General features: G+C 38.4%; 1 long non-coding RNA gene across 7 annotated transcripts; it reads left to right on the forward strand.

Annotated features, from left to right (window-relative positions):
• Positions 1-2,795: 2,795 nt before the first annotated feature.
• Positions 2,796-15,677, forward strand: LOC123815820. 7 transcript variants are annotated; one of them, XR_006785169.1, is made up of 6 exons: positions 2,796-3,145; positions 6,309-6,845; positions 7,529-7,625; positions 12,714-13,049; positions 13,215-13,332; positions 13,889-15,677. It is a non-coding gene; the product is annotated as an uncharacterized LOC123815820 (long non-coding RNA). The 7 variants fall into 7 exon arrangements; XR_006785171.1 differs by having other exon boundaries at positions 6,309-6,697; XR_006785170.1 differs by having other exon boundaries at positions 6,467-6,845.
• Positions 15,678-16,317: the final 640 nt, after the last annotated feature.

Consider the following 16,317-nt stretch of genomic DNA (forward strand, 5'->3'; position numbering starts at 1 on the left):
TCCAATGACTTTTGACCTGTTATTAAAGTGGCTCTGTTTGTCCCCATAAATGAGTTTTCCCCTAATACAGGGGTGCATGTTTTAGCATATTCTATTGTCCTCTCTACCAGATGCTTTAATGTCTCCAGACAAATTTGTAAATCAGAAGTCTGCTTATTTCCTAGCATGCAAAGCTCCACAGACAGATGATCACCAGAATTAGTGGGGTGGTCACCCTCTAATCCTGTATACAGGTGTTGAACTACTACATTGTACACCTGAAATGAATATAACCAGTATAAGACTGTATATCAAATATACTTGAATAAAAATTAAATTAAAAACAAAAACCCACCACAGTTTAGCATACAAATTCTTTTCAATCTAACCCTAACTCCACTTTTACAGCTTTATATTCTGACTCTCCCCTCTCCCGCCATCATTTATGATCTTGCCACATACAGACAAAACACAATTCTCAGTGAGTGTCTGGCTTTTTGCTTCTCCCTCTAAGGTCTCGGTATATGCTATGTTCTCTTTTTGGAAGACAATTTCTCTCCACGTGATGGGTTTCAATGCAGAAAAGACTGCAGAAAACATTCTCTCTGCCAACTCCCTCCACCTTCACTCTAACACAGCTGGGTCAGGAGCTCTCTCCTTTGTCCCCATCCATGACAAGTACAAAGTACATCACACTTGGAACTTACCTCCTCGACAACAGATTATTTGCATGTTTATGTACTCTGTGTCAAGAGCTTTTTGCCTTAGCTGTTTCTTCTACTTGAATGATATTACTCCAGATACTCCGTATGGCTGCCTCCTCACCATTCGTCAATTGTTAATATTACGGTATTTTACAATTTCATACAAGGTAGACCTGCCTGATCTGCAGATACTCCTGACCACTCTCTCTCACATTACCTTACTTTACCTGTATGTGACATTGTCTAATTTATTTGGCTACCAATTGATTGTCTCCCTACAACCAGAAATAAAGGGCCTTGAGAGCAGGGATTGCCAGTTTTATTTATTTCTGCGCCTCCAGCACCTTGACCATGACTAATGTATAGTAACTGCTCAATAAACATATGTTGACTGCCTGTCATCCTCACTAGACAGTGAACCTTTAGAGTGAAAGCTGTGCCTTTGCATGCTCAGCACCTACCACAACGTCTGGCACATGTTACGTGCTAAAATATATGTTAATCAAAGGCATGACATTTTTAATTAGCCAATCAAGAACTGGTTATTCATTGGGAGGTCAAGAAGACACACAGTTCTGTGGGGTATAATCACTGGGGAGAGTGTCCTCCGGAGACTGGCTGGAAGACAGCGAGGAACTGATTCAGGCACCAATAAAAGGAAACCCATGCATTGCACACAGAACAAGTTCAACATATGTTTGTAACATGGACTTAACAAAAAGTGTTTTACACTTCAACACTAATTCACTTTTTTTAAAAAAAATACCGTTTGAAACCTGCCATAGAATCACCTGCTGCTTCATTCAAATGGGGGATGAGTTGCTGCGGGACAGGTGTCTGACAACACGCTAATAGCCAAGTCTATTGAAGGCACAATGTTGACTTTCAGGAGCGCTTTCCTTTTCTTCCTCGCCCTACCCCCGCTTCACAAAAAGAATGCCACTCTCCTGAGAGGATTACAATAGCAGCCCACAAATGAATCCTCTTCCTTTGAGACAAACTAACTGTAGGGGAAAAGATAATTACTTAGTGCCTTTATCTCCAAATTATTTGTAATAGAATCTGAAATCACACCACAAGGTCTTTCATGAGGATGTCATAAATTAAGATGCATTGGCGTATCTGGTGCATCTGTTCCATTCTCTGGCCCTTTGTCTTCTGCAAAGAGCACACCAACCTCAGTACCCAGCAGACAGCCTTTACGCAAATGATGTCGTGGTCTATAGCATTAATATTCAGTGATTGTCTGTCATAGACACCTTACTGTACATCTGTTATGCAAATGTATGTTAATTCCGACTCCCTGACAGCTGCCTAGCTTCCCTCCCTAAAATGATCTTTTCCATTTTGAAGTTTGCAATCTGTTCCCAAAAATGTTATTCCAACAATTAGCTGAAATTGCTAAACAAAAATTGTACATGTTCCGTCTAAAATAGAAGGTAGCATTTAAAAATAGAGGGTGAACCTTGTTCCCATGTTGCTTATTTTCTATGTGCTTCCGCACAGGGTAAGATAAACAGTAATCTCTGCACAGCTTGGCTTGGGGCAAGTGACAGGTTTGCCTATCCCGATCCTAGGAGTTCGACAAGATTGGATGGTATCACCAGTCCTGTCATTAAGGGACTTTGTCCTTAAAGATGTTTTTAGTGATGCACAGAGCTTCTCTCTATGTCTGAAACAGCTTTGTTTTCCCCACCAAAATAATTAGTATCAAGCACTTGGATATCACCAAATGGCAACACAGAGTGTCAATAAAGTGAGTGATGAATGATTGTGGAAGGAGACCTAAAAGAACATCCCATGAGACACAGAACACTGTAGACCATCTTCGTACATGTTGGTGATGTTCAGTGGAGGATGCTTCCACATGTCCTATCTCTGTTCATTTGCAGGAATAGGTGAAGGGCTTTGGAACAGCAATAGAACTATCCATTAGGACCTATACAGGTATTGTGGTGTTTGATAAATTACAATAAACATTTAGTGAACAAATGAGCGCTTGTATCTGACCTGCAGTGGGCTAGTCACCATGCTGGCTGTATGAGTTAAATCTTAACCACATTCTTGTGGGATGAGTACCATAGACAGCCCATTTTAACAGTAGGGATCAAAGTGAGGAGGGACTTCTGCAAATGCACAGAGCTGCTGTGACTCTCACCCAGTGTTTATTTCCAGGTTTTTCTACTGAGAAGAGCACTGCAAACTGGAGAACCATAGACTGAGTGCCGTGAAGAAGTCACAAGTTTCTGCTTTAACGGGGTTTCTGACTCTGACCTCTATTTCTGACTCTGGATATCTGATGCTTGGCCTTCTGGGAAATCTAAAGCCTAACTAAGAGAAATGGACTTTAATCTGCTCTGGTCCAGCCATCCTGAGGACTCAGTTTGTTCGAGGATATTAACAAGTGGAATTCCTCTCTTACCATGGAAGAGTCCATCTCTAATACGATGGTGCTAACCCAGGTGACTCTCAAGGTTCTACTCTAGTCTAACATTGTTTCTTTGTAATTTATTTCTGCATTAGTAATAGGACAATGAATGAGTTAAATATATTAAAAATATCTTGGATACATGATATATTACCTTCACTAATTTTCAATGACTCTATGATTAAGATGGTTATGGTAACACAAACATTCATTAGTTTTCACAGGAGTCTTTTTTTATTATTACTTTAAGAGATTCCAAGGTTTTCAAATGTTATAGTTTCATTTTATTTGCACTTGAGTCCAATAAACTTGATCTTAGATTCCATAATAAGTTACATTTTCTCATTTAAATGCTATAATTGAATAGGATAGGAAGGCAGAATTGTATAAATTATTCTGAGGGAACAAACACAGCTTTATGTCATTTTATTTACATGCTAATGTATTTTTAAGGTAACATGTATACACAACTCATTATAAGGCACTATCTAGTTAAGTTCTAGTGTTGTATATATGAAAACAGGGACATAACGTAGTAAAATATTTTGTCTGACTTCACATAGTTAGTAAGCAGGATAGCTGAGATTTGACCTTATACTGAATCTCTTTTTATATTACAAATCCATATACTATCCTGATTATTATTAAAAAAGTAGAAAATTATAATAAATTGTCAAATATGTTCTCTGAATATTAGGTGGAATAATATATGTGTGTATGTGTGTGTTTGCTGTCTTAACCCAGCGTAGGAGTCCTGGTTAGAAGCTGGTCTGTTCTCCTGACTGAGCAGGCAGTTAGGACCCTCGTCCTCCCCTTTTAGCAGGATCTCACACTTCAGGCCACGACACGCCTGCCTTAATTTTCCCAGGGCCAGCTACTGGGCGGCCAAAGACAGCCCATACCCCAGCACCTGCAGAAATTGTTTACACTGGTCAAGTCTAAAACTTCTTGCTGTGTCTTGCCCATTGCTTCCTGCAGAAACCACAGTAAAAAATGCTGACTCACGGTTCCTCTCTCCCTGCCTTGAGTGCCCCCGGTGCATCCCCATGTGGCCCTGCTTGTCTTGCTGTGTTCTCTCCTGGGAATGCACAATAAAACTGTAAAACTTTTTTTAAAAGATTTTATTTATTTATTTTTAGAGAGGGAAGGGAGGGAGGTAGAGAGAAACATCAATGTGCAGTTGCTGGGGGTCGTGACCTGCAACCCAGACATGTACCCTAACTGGGAATCAAACACTTTGGTTCACAGCCCGCACTCAATCCACTGAGCTATGCCAGCCAGGGATTAAACTTTAGAACTTTTAACTGGTCTCTCTTGACCTACATCCGTCCTCATCATACCTCACTCAAGGTAATCAGGTTAAAATAGCGTGTGAGAATGTCTAGGGATAAGAATCACCTGACTTGATTCAGTCAAAAGCTCTGAAAGGTTGCTGCATCTGGTTAATGACCAGTGAAGAGCGTTATACTCTGAGGCTTGTGTTGCTTATTGAGCTTCTCTGTAAAAAGTTGGCAATAATTTTCAACTCATAAAAGTTGGGTTGAGGTTCCAGTAAAAGGACATATACTACAAAAGCTTAGCACAATGCTTGACTCATATTAGGGTCTTAAAAAGCATGCCTAAAGCAAGAAGAGTGGCAGAGGGGAATACAATTTGTCTCAAAATTTAGAAGTAAGTATATTTTTAAAGGTAACTCATTCCACAAAACTGTTAAGATTTAACTCATGTGACCAGCATAGTGACTGGTCAGATACCATGCTTATTTGTTCTTAGTAGGTTTTCACTGAATGTTTAATGTAACTTATCAATGTATACATAACATATATAATATATATTGATAAGTTATATATATAAATATGTTGATAGGTTGTCTTAACATTTACATACATACATACTGACAAAAGTAGGTTTGCAGTTGTTAGTATGGAAAATAATATTGATACAGTGATTAATAAATAATAGTACAGGAATAAACTCTGTGTTTTGCATTAACACAACTGTAAAATTACTTTTGACCTACCCTATACACACATATGTACATATAAAGAAATGTACATATCTGTGTACATATTTGTGTGTATATTTCTGTTTGCTACTTTACAACAAACTTTTCTATTTATTATCTCCTTTGTTACCCCAAACTCCCTGCTGATGTAAGAAGAACTCCAATGAAGTTTATTTTAAAAACAGGAAAACTGAGGTATAAGATAATTAATTGTGTTTTCTGAGATATCTTGCTTCAACTTAAAAAAAATATTGCTCAGTGGAAAGCTTCGTGGCCATCGATCTAAGCCAAGGTGCATTTCTGGTGGAAGTAAGCAGTGCTGGTTAGTAGGTGCAACTCTGCAGCAGTTAAGAAAACAAGGCAAGGATCTCATTTGTGCATTTCTATGAGAAATCAATCCTTCCTCCTTTCCCCTTCGCAACAATCCATGACACTGAATGATATTTATCATTTCTACCTTTTATTCTGTTTTGTATTGAATAAATTATTTCACAGTACATTTCTCCTGTGATCTTTCCTGTTAAGGATTTGGAGTGGTATTTTGTTGTCTTACCATTTAATCCCTATTCTCTAGGGTTCTGACCAGGGCTGTTATATAAACCATAAACTGTCAGCTAAGAAACAAAGTGTATAGTACTCACAGCTGGGCTTTTATTTCATGACTGGAGGACCCATATTTAATGGAGTATAAGAATCAGGTTTGCAGTTGGAGTCTATTTGCTTATACCAAGTCCTCAATGGATAGAGAAGGCTCAGCCCCATCAGGGGCCACAGAGATCTGCCCCCACCAGAGGAAAAACCTAGCCAAGTCAACTGACAATGAGCAAGGATGATGACCACATGCAGACATGGATGTTTCAGGCCCACCAGTAAAACATGCTCCCTTAATATTCTACACTTACCAATTAGCACCTTCGCTTCCCTTGGGAGAAGCTGCTAATGGAAGGGTGCAGAGGCCACAGCACGAGGCAAGGATCAGAAGCCTCCCTCCAGGAGAGATTCGGGGAATACTCTCTGTTCCCTTTGTTCACAAGAAACTTCGGAGACAGGCATGGTAGAAATTATTATCTACACTTTTTATAGGTAAAGGAAATTTAAACCCAGAGCGATTTTATGACTTGGTTAGAATATTCCTATTGTGAAGAGCCACAGCCAAGCCTCAAAGCCAATTTTTCTGACTTCTGCTTTGCAGGTTCTTTCCACTCCCCAGATGGTGTCTGTGGGCTTGGCTCTCACCTTCAAGCTTCACCGCCCCCGGATGATGGACGGAATTTGCTCTGGGCATCTGAGCCCAAGCGGAGGTGCAGGTGCCAAACTCACTGTGCACTTTCCATCTACTCTTTGCTACAGTTCAATAAAGCAACCCCCCAACACCTGCCCAGTGAGCTGCCTACGTTGAGATTATGATTCATCCCAGAGACAAGGGACAACACGGGAAGCTGCTCTCAGAAGACAAGATCCCTGTGCACGCAGCTGACACGGCCTCCTGGCTGACTCTGGTGTCATGATGGAGTCCTCAGAATGAGAGGGCAGCTGGGGAAAGGACACCGAGTGGAAGTGCAGCCACACCCAAACTCAGCAGTAAGTCTATCCCCACTGTGGATTTGACCTCCATCCCTCTTCTTTAGTGGCACTTTTGCAGCCTTTCGTGGTTTGGAATTTTACACTGCAGTCGGCAGCCTCTTATATGATCCCACTGAAGTCAGTCATTGGTTGGCTAATCAGAAAGGTAAGTTAAATTGTAGAGTCGAAAGCAATGATGCATGACTCCCTTAAATATTTTACTTGAATTGATAACAGAATAATGTCTACCCATTCAGCAATGTTTCAATGTAAAGGCAAGATCTGTGATTTTGATACAGGTCTTCTGATTGGATCGCTACGTTAAATATCCTGTGTAAACCTCGTTCCTAATGAATTTGTTATGACTTCCAGCTTCATTTTCCTTAAAGTGAATTCAAATTTAAAGACATATTTGAGGTAATGGAAATGCAGACTCTTTCTAGATTAAAACTATTTCTTCTCCACTAGTTTATTGAGTCTTGCCACAATTTAATCTGATATGACTTAGCACTATTCATTCTATGCAAAGCATTAGATTAAATTGGTTTTTATAGGAAAGACAGAACAAATAAGTTCCAGTGAGAGGAAGGTGGAGTAGGTTTTATGTCTTTGGTACGGTTGGGTTCATCCCTTTCCAGCAGAATGTGTTTCATCAAAATGCTGTATCTCACTGAATCTTAGTTTCTGGTGACTAGGACAATGATGAGAAACTACCTTGCAAACTATTATGCAGTTTCAAGGAGTTGATGCTTGTGAAAGGTTTAAAAAATGATTACAGAATGTGGGATAAAAGGAGGATGTTACAGGAAGCAATGAGTGGGGCATAAGAATGACTATTCCTTTCTGCAGGATTTCCTCTGGCCACCAGAGACCGGAGCTACAGGCATGGAGACACTAAATAGCCACTTCATAAAGTGATGCTGAATACAAACGAGTGTTGCAGAAGGTGAGTGCCTGAGGCTTCACTAACAGCAAACCTGGGACCAGTGGACAGAGTGAGGTCAGGGTATCCTGTTAGGAGCCAGTTTCCTTCATGTAGCATATACTGGAAGAAGAGCTAGTATCGTAAATTGAGAAAAATCTGTAGTGACTTCCTGAAAGAGAGGAAAGGAAGTCCCTTGACTTGACCAGAGTCAAGAAACATAGTCATGAAACAGGTAGATATGGCCGAGTTTTAGGGACTGACGGATGGTACTTCAGGCAATAATAAAAAGCCAAACAAAGAGATGGTAGTATACATCTTCTCACAGAGAGTGATTAAACACAGCTCAGCTAAGACAATGCTCCTGAGAAGTTTTTTCCACCTTCATTCTTTCTGAGCAAAGTCAGCTTTGAGTTAATCTATGTATCCCCAGCTCTCCATGGGGTGTAAACAGACATGAGTTTGACTCAAAGGGCTGTTTGTTTTTCCAACACAAGAGATTTCTGTGGAGAACAAAATGAATTCAGGAACACGTATAGAATGGGGGGGTGTCATTGGCATTTTAGTGTTTTCATGTAACTTAGCAAGAGCCTAGCTAATTCCATTTTTTTCTAAAAAGCAGAGCTCGGTATAAAGGAGGTAAAATAAATGTGTGAGGAAAAATCCAGCATTCTCTCTTGTTGTATAGTTGGAGGGAATCTATAAACAAGAAGGTGAACATCCCCAGATCCACGCACCAACCATGTGTCTTACCCTCTGATCCAGCATGTGCAGGTTCTTGATTTATAAGATCACTATTCAAGGAAGTTTTCAGAAAGATGTGTTCGGAGATTGTTCCCAAAGGTCCCAGGTCTGGGGAACTGAGTCATTTTTATGTATCAAATTTATCAATAGTTTTAAGTAAGCCACAGCAGGAACTCACCCAAGAGTCTATGGAAAATTGTGAAATTAATAGAACTCATCTCTGGAGCCTTCAGCCTCCATGTTTCATTTTTTTTTTCCTGCCACTCTCATGCCACCTTCCATGTCCCTAGAAGCCCTCTCAACTTTTTCCCTCCTAAAAAACTGAGTTTTCATAAAAATAAATATTTTGATGACCTTGCTAATTTTTTCCTTTTTTAAAGGCTATTTTTGACTGTGACATCAAAGGTATTTTGGGGAAGGCATTTTTTCAAGAGAAGGCAGAAGGTCATCCCAGAGCTCCTAATATCATAGTGTTTCCCACCAGCTCTTCTTAAATGGTACTTGTGGTTTGCTTTGGCACAATGCAGGTATTTAAAATTACACAATTAATGAACAATATGCACAGCTAGGTGTGTGCTCAAAGGTTATTACCAGGGACTTGAGAACAGATACTATGCCGATATTCACAAGAATAGCTGTATGACTAATTACTTTCTCTGTTACTCATACATGCATCATTTCTGCCAAACCTTTCCCAAAATATACTCTGCAGATAATCAATAGATATTAGTAAATATTACTAGATCGTCTTTACCCTTGGAGGACAGGTCTTTGTTACAACAAAAGTTGACCATGTTTCACAATGATTACTCTTCCCTTACTCTTGACAAGACAACTTGGGAATTTTTTCTCAGGTCTTCTTTGTTCAGCCATCTTGGGATTCCTGGAGGTTAAATCCAGGAAATTGTGTGTCTCTCCTTAAGCCTGTTATCCCAAAGAGATTCTCTCTCATGCTAATCTGCACTCAGCCTCTAGCAATTAGTTAAAAACACTATTTAAATTTCTTTACCAGTTATGGCTCCATGGCTTTCTGCTCTAGGTAAGTAGATCTCAGCTGTGAGTTTCTGGATGGGTCATCTGTCTAGATTTTAGGATAGTAGTATGTCAGGTGACTTCAGTTCAATGACAGGTTCAACAAATGTCATTGATAGTTTGTTTTGCTATGTCTTGCTGTAAAGGTGGAAGTCACAATTTCCAAAGTTTGTTACATGTTGGAATTGAAACCAAAAGTGATTTCTATAGTTTCTTGATAATATTTTCAATGAATATAGAATTCAGATCTGACTTTTTCTCTTTCAGCATGCTCAATATTTCATTCCATTGTTTTCCTGCTTACATGATTTCTGATGAAAGTCTGCTGTAATTCTTATGAATGTTTCTCTCTGTAATGTCTATTTTTTTTCTGGCTATCTTCAAGATTTTCTCTTTGTGGATTTCAGCAATATGATTATGATAGAACTAGGTGTAGTTGTATTAGTACTTATCATGTTTTATGTTCTCAGACCTTAGATCTGTGGTTAGTGTCTGCTAATAATTTTGGGAATTTCACAGTCATTATTTCTTTAAATTTGTCTTTTATTCTCCACCTGTTATTTCAGTTCCATATGTTAGACTATTTTATATTGTACCTCATTTCTCTGATGTTCTGCTCTATTTTTTTCCTTAATAGTTTTCTTTTTGTATTTCAATTTGGTTAATTTCTGTTCATTTCTTTTAAGCTCATGTCTTCTTTACTTGATTGTATTCGGTCTACTGGCAAGTCCATTAGAAGCATTCTCCATATCTGTTACTGTGATTTTGGTATTTTATTTTAAATATCACAATTTTATTTTTATTCATATTACTTTCATTTCTGATGGCATTACATATCTGACCTTCTATTTTGTCCTCTATTTTTTTGTAATACAGGCTTTAACGTGCAAATCATAGTTATTTAAAAATTTTTGTCTAATAATTTCAACATCTGTGAATATACAAGTCTAGTTTCAATGTTTACTTGTCTCTTCAGACTATGTTTAGTCAGCTTCTGTCTATGCTTCAAAGTTGTTTTTTCTTTTTTTTATCAAAAGAATAGTGTATTGTGTAAGGCAGTAGGTACTGACACAAAAATTTTTATGCTTGGAGATAAAATTCCTTTTCTTCTCCTGTTTTTTAAGAGAGTGTGTTGTGCTAACATACTCAGGAGTCGAACTAGGTTTGGAGTTTTCTCTTACCTTGTTTTTGACTCTCTTCATAAGCTCCTGAGTCTTTCTTTTTCTGTGCTCCCAGAGAATTTCTGTCTCCTGAAGCTCCCTCTCCTGTGTTCTAATATTTGTTTTACTTAATGCTTGCCAGTGTGTGGGAAAATGTCCTGGGGAATACTCTGGTGTTTTAATTACACCTTAGTATTCAGCTCTGTGAACCTGAACCTTGAAAGTGTGATCTTTTCCAGTGTCCTCTCCCTTCTCCCAATGTAATACTGTCTTGCATTTCTTTTTCCTGATTTCCCAGGGATGGGGTTTTGTTTTCTGTTCCTTTCCCCCAATGGAATTTCCACCAATGCCTTCAGGCTAAAGTTTGGTTACTTTGCTTTATGCAGGTCAAGTGTATTGTTTCATAGGGGAGAGTGGCTACAGGACTGGACAGAATGTCAGCAGTAACTCCTGTGCCTCTCCCCTTCCCAGTCCATGGTGAAAGCTTTCTTGGATTCTCTCCACATCTTCATTGTGAGAAGCTGGTGAAACAGCTGGAGAGAGTGTATAAATAGCTTTATGTTTGTGGCTCAGAGCAGCTTCACACTCCCACAAATCTATACTTAGTCTTTAGAATTCATTAAAAATGTTTAGTTGATTCTTCTTATCAGTGCATATGGCATTCAGTAACAATGTCCCAAGCAAGTAAAGGCCTAAGTCCTGTTTTTCATTACTAATATCTGTCTCTCTCCATATTTTAGGTTATTTTTTTTGTGACAGTAGCTCTCTGATAAAACAAATGCACAAACAAATACACTTGCTTGCTGAGCAGTTTCCTTATCTTAAGGGTGGAAAAGATGCTTGTTCTAGTTATCACTGACCAATTGCTGGCCATTCACTTTTGACTTTACATTTTGACTTTTCTTTATTCAATCTGCCATGGTTTACTCCTTTTCCCATATAATGATTAGCAGGTTCCCTAATTCAGACCCTTGATTGCCTATGTGCCTCACTTTATCCCCAAAGCAGAGTACAGACATCCAGGTTTTCTAAAAATCTATTCTCTTTTTGGCATTCTATTCTTTATGTGATATTGCCATTGCTTATATTGCCATCTGGGTTACAAATTTATAATTCCATAAATTTTGTATACCTATTATCTCACAGGAGTCAATGCAAAGCACAGTACAGAAACAATAAATTAAGTTGACACAGTTCTTACCCCTGAGGAGGCCACATTCTAATCAATAATATAATGTATACATACACCTGACACAAAACTTACCATGTAAAGTTTGAACGAGAGAAACAGAGTGTTTTAGGAACCCAGTTTTATATGTGGATAACAAAATGTGTGCATTAAAAATATGCATGCAGTTTGTATTTTAAGTAAATATATAACAAATATATTAATGTAAATATAATAATATAGAATACTATGTATTTACTTTAAATTGTTTTCTGTCATTTTACATATATGATCATGTGGCTATGATTTTTTTTTCTGTAATTTGTTTCATGTAGGGTTTTAGTGAGAATATTTGAGACACCATTAGTAGACAAATCTGAGCCAGAAACAAATCAAACTCTGCATGCTTACAGCAGTCATTTTGAAACATCCCTGTGATCTGAGAAACTCAAAAAACATTGGACTTTGAAAGACTGGTTTGAAATTATACTCCAGAATTTTGATATTTTTGAGAATGCAAGTGAGATGGGAGGAAGGAGGATGGGCAGTATATTGGTAATTTTTAATAGCTAAGCAAAGTCTTGATTTTCTTAAAAAAAAAAACAACCCTTTTTTCAAATAGGGAAGGACATTTCTGTTAGTCTAGTTGATATTGGAGAGACTATTCCTGGGAAGGCACTCTTGAGCCACGTTAGAAATATTGTTGGCAATAAGAATGATGCAGCGATTACTGCTAAGGTGTAGAGATTCACAGAGACATGTATTTCCAACAGGATGCCCTGCACACAACTACTAGACATTCACAGAATAAGGCTTCTTCCTGGGAACACATCTTATCTTCAGAGTAATGGTTATATTTGGGGAAAGGGAGAAAATGGGCTCAGGGAGAACAAAAAAAAAGCAATAACTACACATATTGATGTTAATTAAAAGGTCTAAATTAAGCTTATCAGAATTATCACATGTTAAATTTCTTTGTTGGGTACATTATCATATTATCCTGTACAGTTCTCTGCATGTTTGAAATATTTTAAATACAACTATGAAGAACCCAGAGCTACTTCAAGTTTCTGATCCCACTTGTACGTGGAGCACTGGTTTTCTGGTGAGCTGCGAATTAGCATGAAGAAAATATAGGCTTGCACAAACATTCCTGTGTTCAAACACAGAGGAGCATGATTATATTGAATACCCATTCAAACTGGCCAAAACTACAAATCCTATCGGCCATGAGGTGGCCGCATGGGGCAGGAGCAGATGGAGCAGTAGTTCGGCATGGCTTTCCTCAGTCCTCAGAACCCCTGGAGGCTTCTCAAGGCTGTCTGTGTCACTCTCTCTGCAAAGGTGGGTATCACAGGGTGCGTAAAGTTCATTTCTTACTAAAGCATTGTCCTTTTTACACATGACCTTTTAGCATGATTCTAGAAGTTATTCCAATAACACTGAATGTGCTTTTTTTTTTTTTTTTGAAAAGAAATGTTCTCTGATGCTGAGTCTTTGTCTTTCTAGAACCAAGCTCTGGGTCTGCAAGGTTATATACTTCTTCAGAAGAGAGCACTGTGCCACTGTCCCAGGAGAACTGTACCATCAAGTCTTTCAAGCCCTTTCACAGCCTTTTAAGCTGAAGGTTAGCAGGGGACGTGGTAGACTCTTTCAGAGGAATTTTGAATCCCTATGTCGTTTCGTAGAAACATAAAAACAATACAGATCTTTAAACATAATGTACATATGGCATGATTCTAGTCTGTCAAAAACTGTGTTTTGGTAGAAGACTAGGAAGATATCTGAATGAACACATTACAGCTATTATATCTCCATGGTGACTTTATCAACATATTTTCATTGCTCATTTTGTATTTTTAAAATTATTAAAGAATCTTATGTTTTATAATAAAAACTATATTATTATATAGAAATGTATAAATAATGTAGATATTTAACATAATATAAAGACTTTATTAAAACAGAAAAATCTCTGTATTACTTATATGGCCTATAAGTGTATAGAATTTAATAAAATAGGAACTAAATGTCTTGTCATAATTTGCTTTTAAGTTTAAGGAAGGCATTGGCATTAGAAATATCTATTGTGCCTATTTCATTGTGATAAGCAATGGCAAGTTTTACATTTAAGCCTTGTCTTTTTAGTTTCTTTTTGTTTTTTGTTTTTTTGTTTTTTCCAGAATGGCAGTATTTGAAAAAATCAGCACTCATGATCTCCTTTGTCTTCAAGACCATATTCTACAAAACCGACTTCTTTTTGAAGACCTAGGAGGATGCAGTGATGTGGATGACGCTGAGAGGCGGGAGGAAGACGGTGACCATTGCCACCATGCATGAGCACCATCTGGATGGGACTGGGCTCCTCTGTAGACCACAGCCCTTCAGTCACCCCTCATCACAGATCCAGACCGGACAGATGTCTAATACAAACAGCCACCTGGAAGCATAACTCTGCCCAAACCCAGCTGAGCTTTCGTTCTCTGGTATTCTGATAACCAGGGGCTCTTCTCCTGATGTTGACTTCTGAATTCCCTGACTTACGATTATTCTTAGGGGCTGTCAGCCAAGGCTCCAGTGACTTCCAAAAACCGGTATCATTGGATGCATTCAAGTCTTTCCTGAGCTCCCCGTTTCACTGTTCATTGCTTTTCCAATTCTTTCTCCAAACCACATTTATTTCCAGGCACTCTCCTCCATTCATTCTTAAATCTCAGTATTTAAACTCCTGAGTGTATTTACATTGAAATGGAGTGCTGAAGCCTTTTGGTATTTGAAAAAGCATTTGAGGTTTTTAATGAACTTTTCAAAGATTCTTGAATTGATGCTTTGCCAAGAATAGGACTACTCGAAACAACAGGAGGTTTGGGTTCAATTTCAAACTACCCGGGCACCGATCCAGGGCAAACTGGAGCCTTCAAAAATCTGCAGGTGTTCCCTTGCCCCTTAGCCTCACACTCAAGGGCTTTGTTGATGGGACTCTGCCTCCCTTGTCAAGCTCATCTCTAACCCTACAGAAGACCCCTGGGCCTGCCTGCTCTTCCCCAGATGACATTTCCATGATCTGTGTCTTGCCTGTTACTTTCCCCTTTGCCTGGGACTTCTTTCCCATTTTTGTCAACTGCCATTCCAAAATCCATGGGCTAAGTTTAAAATCAACCTCATCGTGAAACTTTATTTTGCCTGTGGAAGATTTGGAAAAAGTACATACATTAGTTCCCCAAATGCTTGATTTGATTTTTTACATGATCCCTCAGAAGCCATAGAACTAAGGAAACTGTAATACAATTCTATCTTCATAAGAGAAAGCTTGCGACTTCTTTCACACATGTCTTCTGTGTAAACAAAGTCATGTTTATGAAGCTCTTGAGGTGTAATCGGTGTATCTGTAACTCTGGAAGTTAGGAAACTTATCTACTCTCTCTACCCCAGAAGTCGTATCTGAGTCACAGGTGTAGTAATAAGCATTCCTGAAGATACTGTGAGGGGGATTAATTGAGGAAATCTGTGTAGAATCTTAGAATACCATTTAGCAAAATTTCATTATATTTATTAACAAATATTCTCTTCTCTTCTCCATGCTTATTTGAATTAGCTCTGTATAGAAGTTCAGGCACCTGTGCAGTTTCTTTGCCTTCTCCAAACATTATCTATTACTTAATAACAGGGACCATATTCTCACAAGGCCAAAGACCGTGGTACATATAAACTTTTAATACATTATATACATAATGCAATCAAATGAAACCTAAGAAAAACATGTTTTGGTCTATTTTTTATGGCTCCATGCTTGCTATTGTCTCAAAACTTCAACAAATAAAACCACTAAAGAATGTGAACAACAAAGTTTGACACTGAAATGAAAATTTATACAGGAGAATACTACTCGGCCATAAAAAAGAAGGAAATCTCATCTTTTGGGACAGCATTGATGGACCTGGAGAGTATTATGCTAAGCCAGCCAGAGAAAGACAAGTATGATTTCATTCATATGTGGAATATCATAAACAAAGTGGAAACAGAGTCATGGATACAGAGTACAGACTGACAGTTGTCAGAAGGGAGCGGTGGGGCTGGGTGAAAAAGCGAAGGGATTAAAGAAAGAAAAAAAAGCTCCTAGGCACAGACAACAGTACGGCGATTACCAGAGGGAAAGGAGGCTATCGGGGAAAGAGGAAGGAGGTAAAGGAAGATAAACAGTAATGGAAGGAAACTTGACTTGAGGTTGTAAACACAATGCAATATACAAATGATGTGTCGTAGAGTTATATGCCTGACACCTATATAATTTTATTAACCAATGCCACCCTGATACATTTTTAAAGATCACAATCACCTATCTCCTACTCCACTACTTCTTTTCAAAAATGGAAAAAGTCCCCCACATATCATGCTGCTTTCTTTAACTTTTGACTGCTTTATTTTTGTTTGGAAAACAGACCACAATAGTGTGTGTGTTATTGACAGATGACTCCCCCCCCAATTTAGATGAAAGAACTGAAATATTGGTATTTGATTGAGCATACTGAGCTGTTCCCAGCAAAGACTTTTGATCTTGAGTAGACCTGCCAGGACTCTGTATTCCAGATTGATAGATGATATCACATTTTCA

Source organism: Phyllostomus hastatus, unplaced genomic scaffold (assembly GCF_019186645.2).
Source record: "Phyllostomus hastatus isolate PE091 unplaced genomic scaffold, TTU_PhHast_1.1 phas_contig_196, whole genome shotgun sequence".
Taxonomy (NCBI): Eukaryota; Metazoa; Chordata; class Mammalia; order Chiroptera; family Phyllostomidae; genus Phyllostomus; species Phyllostomus hastatus.